This window comes from Neomonachus schauinslandi, chromosome 13 (assembly GCF_002201575.2).
Source record: "Neomonachus schauinslandi chromosome 13, ASM220157v2, whole genome shotgun sequence".
Lineage (NCBI taxonomy): Eukaryota > Metazoa > Chordata > Mammalia > Carnivora > Phocidae > Neomonachus > Neomonachus schauinslandi.
This window is the reverse complement of record NC_058415.1, coordinates 5319992-5324888: the sequence shown is the minus strand read 5'-3', so window position 1 is coordinate 5324888 and position 4897 is coordinate 5319992. Positions and strand designations below refer to the sequence as shown.

General features: G+C 37.5%; 1 non-coding gene across 1 annotated transcript; it reads right to left on the bottom strand.

The window, feature by feature from the left end:
• Positions 1 to 2196: 2196 nt before the first annotated feature.
• Positions 2197 to 2330, bottom strand: LOC123326610. Its single transcript, XR_006541204.1, has one exon. It is a non-coding gene; the product is annotated as a U4 spliceosomal RNA (small nuclear RNA).
• Between the last annotated feature and the right edge of the window lie 2567 nt (positions 2331 to 4897).

The window sequence follows — 4897 nt, the reverse complement described above, 5'->3', positions numbered from 1 at the left end:
CATTTGTTTATCTTCTTTGAAGAAACACCTGTTTAAGTACTTGGCCCATTTTTCTATTGGGTTACTTGATTGTTTGGTGTTGAGATGTAGGAGGGTTTTTTTCGTATATTATGGATATTAACTCTTTATTGAATATATGATTTGCAAGTATTTTCTTCTTTTCTGTGGGTTGTCTTTTCACACTTAAAAAAAATTATTTATTTATTTTAGAGAGGAGAGAGCACAGTGGGGAGGGGCAGAGGAAGAGGGAGAGAGAAACTCAAGCAGACTCTGGGCTCAGCATAGAGACTGACGTGGGGCTCGAGGTGGGGCTCGACCTCACGACCCTGAGATCAGACCTGAGCCCAAACCAAGAGTTATATGCTTAACCGACTGCACCACCCAGGTGCCCCTGTATTTTCACAGTTTTGATATCAACCTTTGGTGTACAAAATATTTTTAAAATTTTGATGCAATCCAATGTATCTATTTTTTCTTTGTCGTCTGAGCTTTTTATGTCATATCTAAGAAATCACGTCAGATTCAATGCCATGGAGATTTCTCCTATGTTTCCTACTAAAAATTTACTTTCAGCTCTTACATTTAGGTCTTTGACCTATTTTGGTCCAATATAATTGTTATATATGGTGTTAGATAAAGGTTCAACTTAATTATTTGTATGTGGATATCCAGTTTTCATAGCACCATCTGTGGAAAAGACTGTTCTTTCCGTATTGGATTCCTATGGAATCCCAGGGGACCCCAAAAAGCCAAAATCATCTTGAAAGGAAAGAACAAAGGCATATAGATCATTGGTATAGAACAGGGAGCCCAGAAGTTAATCCTCACCTACGGGGTCAAATGATTTTCAACAAGGGTGCCAGTTGTTATGTTAAAGTTCGTCTAGATAATAACCATTGTGCTTCTGACAGAGCCCGAAAGCTTCCTGCAGACCCACTCAGGACAGTTGCAGCTCCATCCCTGCCCAAATGTGCATCCCCCAAACAGGTGCTCTGTGCTCATGCCCTTAGTGACTGGGCTAGGCTCTTGTTCCAGATGAGACAGTGGGAAGAGTCAAGGCAGGGACATGGGGACACAGGTTTAGATCAGGAATCAACAAACTATGGTTCATGGGCCCAATGTGGCCTACAGCCTGTTTCGCAAAGAAAGGGATATTGGAGCACAGCCATATTCATTTATTTACGCATTGTCTGTGGCTGCTTTTATACTACAAGGACAGAGTGGAGTCGTCCTGACAGGGAAGGCATGGCCCATGAAGCTTTAAATGTTCATTATTTGACTCTTCACAGACAAGGTGTGTTGACGCCTGGTAGAGTTAGAAAATGAGTGCTTTTAGGAACATTTTTTTTTTCAAATACAGAGGATGTCAGCATATTGAGGAAAAAATTGCATATTTATTATCTTTTGATTTCTCTACCTTGATCCTCCTGGTATTAATATTTGAACATGGCTAAAATGAATCTACAAAGACAATATTATTTTGATTAATATATGTTCCAAGTGATATTTGACAGTACATTTCTATAGCTCTATGAAATGGATTATAAAACAATCTAATTTTGCTCAGAAATCCACCCTGAATTTTTGTTTAACTACACTTTATTTCCTTAATTTCTCATATCAAATAGGCATCTAATTTGTAGCTTCACAGTTACTATTCTGCTTCAAAGAGTATAATAAATAGATTCAAAGAATAAACTCAGAGATCTCCATCTGCACAAGGAACTCTTGAGTCTTACATTAGTGGAATATGCTTATGACTGTCCTAACTTGAGTATTTCATTCTTCGCTGGAGATTCATACTCCTGGAAGGCATGCATTTGAAATTCAGTAGATCTCAGCAGCCTAACCCTAATGAAAAAAAATTTTTAAGTGTGTTCCCTTTTTTTTACCCAGCTATTTTTTTTTCCTAGCAAACTGGTGACATGTACCAAGTGAAGTGGCCTCAAATTCCGGTTAGTAAAGAGATCTGGAAAGGAATTCTGCTCAATTAGTAAGAAACAGACAAAAACCAGGTATCCATCTAGCTTCTGCCCAGATCAATGGCTCTTCTGAGAAAAAATATATATGCAGTGGGTAAAGATTTTAATTCTGACACACTCCATCCTGGAGCTTCAGGCTCACTGTGCAATGGTCCTAGGCCATCGCGGATGCGGGCACGCTGCACACCTCCACCCTTCCTCCTCTCCAGACTGCTTTGCCCTTCCCAGCTACAGGTCCTGTGAGCCTTGGGAGGTGCCTAGAAGCAGGGAAGGAGAGCATTTACCTCTTAGCAATAATCGCGCCTCGGATAAACCTCATTGGCTACGATACCGCCCCTGCGCAAAGCTGGAGAGCATTTACCTCTAAACTATGATGTTAAGTCACTTGTTAGGAAGGAAGAAAGAGAACTTAACCTTTGCAATCAGCACGATGGAGAGCAGTATCTTCTCCAAAAGAATTTCCTGACATTGCTGTCGGAAACACTTCTCACCAAGAAACAAACAAACAAACAACAACAACGACGACAAAAAAAAAAAAAAGAAAGAAAGAAAAAAGAAAAGAAATCACATTAAGGAGCCAAAAATTCCTTCGTCTTAATCAGTGGGTGTCCTCGTGTCCCTATCATTGAAGGCCACTGCAATTTTTGCATGTTTTTACGAAACAAAAGCATACAAAGTATACATACTCACCTTTGTTTTAGTCCCTTCACATAAGTATCTTGAGGTTCATACATGTTACGTGTATCGTTATTAGCTCATTTTTATTACCGCATGGCATGCCTTGGTATGGCCATATCACAATTGGTTTATCCATTCATATGTTGATGTGCATTTTGTTGTTTCCGGTTTTGACCTCTTACACATAAAGCTGTTATGAACATTTGTGTAAAAATCTTTGTATGAACTTAAGTTCTCTTTTCTCTTGGGTAAATACCTGAGAGGAAGGGCTCCATTATACAGTAAGGAAAAGGATATTTAAGAAACTAGAAACTGTTTTTTTTTTTTTAAAGATTTTATTTATTTATTTGAGAGAGAGAGAATGAGAGAGAGAGAACACATGAGAGGGGATAGGGTCAAAGGGAGAAGCAGACTCCCCGCCGAGGAGGGAGCCAGATGCAGGACTCGATCCCAGGACTCCAGGATCATGACCTGAGCCGAAGGCAGTCGCTTAACCGACTGAGCCACCCAGGCGCCCTAGAAACTGTTTTTTAAAGTGATTTACCATTTCATCTTTCCACTTACAGCATATGAGAGTTCCTCCACACCCACGCCAAAACTCGGTCAGTCTTTTTGATTTGAGGCATTCTTATAGGTATAGTGATACATCACTGTGGTTTTCATTTGTGTTTATCTAATGACTAATAATGTTTAAAGATTTTTCTCAATATGTTTGTCACATATCTTCTTTAGTGAAATGTCTGCTCAAATGTTTGCTTATTTTTAAACGAGGTGCTTTTTTTGAGTTTTGATAATTCTTTGTATATTCAGGATATGAGACCTTTTTCAGATACATGATTTGCAAATATTTTTTCTCAGTCTGTGCCTTCTCTTTATTACTCCTAACAGTGTTGAAGAACAGAAGTATTTAATTCTGATGAAGTCCAACTTATGGAATCTTTTATAGTTCACACATTTTGATTCATATCTAAGAAATCTCTGCCCAACTCCAAACCACAGATACTTCTCTTCTAGAAGATCAGTGGTTTCAGGTTTTTCATTAGGTCTATGACCATTTTGAATTATTGTGTTGGACTCAAAGCATAGATCCAAGTTTACTTTTTGTATGTGGATATCTAAGCATCCTAGCACAATTTGTTAAAAGACAGTTTTTTTTCTCCACTGGATTGTCTTTGCACTTTCGCCAAGAATCAATTTCCATATATGTGTGGGTCTCTTGCTGGACTCTATCCGGCTACACTGGTCTGTTTGTCTATCTTAATGCCAATACCACACTCTCTTAATTACTATAGTTTTGTAATAAATGTTGAAATCAAGACACGTTAGCCCTTCAATTTTGGTTTGTTTGTTTGTTTGTTTGTTTTTTGAAATTGTTTCTGTTGTATCGAGTCTTGCCCATTTTTATATGAATTTTAGAATTGGTTTTTCAGCTTCTACAAAAAACAAAACAAAATCTACTGGAGTTTTGATTGGGATTCTGTTGAATATGTAGATCAGTTTGAGAATAATCGACAACTTCGTAATACTGAATCTTTTGACTCCCAAACAAGCTATTTCTTTCCTTTTATTTAGGTCTTCTTTAATTTCTCACAGCCATGCTTTTCTTAGTTTTCCACGTACAAGAGATCCACATCTTGTGTAAGATTTATCCCTAAATATTTCATATTTTTTATATTGTTATAAATTTTATATTGTTATAAATTCAAATTTTATTTGAATTTCTGAATGTTGGTTTCACTTATATAGAAAGTGGATGGTGGGTATTTATTGATTTATTTGTTTGTTTATTTATTTATTTATTTTGGAGGGGGAACGGGGCCAGCAATAAATAGGCTTTGTGAGCCACATAATGTAATTGTTCCATATTCTTTTTTAGAACTTTTAAAATGTAAAAGCAAAAAATTTTATGGACCACCTTCCTGAAAATAGGCCTTAAAATTGGCAAATAAAGTTTTATTGCCAACACAAAAAATGCAAAAACAATTCCCAGCTCACATGCTGTTCGGACGTTTGAGCTATAGTTTGCTGACTCTTAGAGTATAACTGATTTTTGTACACAAATCTTGTATCCTGAAAACTTTCTCAGCTTGCTTACTGGTTGTTGTAGTTTTTTATGTGTGTGTGATGTATCGTGTTTTGTGCGTGTGGTGTCTGTGTGGTGTCCACGTGTGTATGTGTGTGTTGTGTGTGCACGGTATGGTTTCTCGTGTGTGCAGTGTGCAGTGTGCATGTGTGTG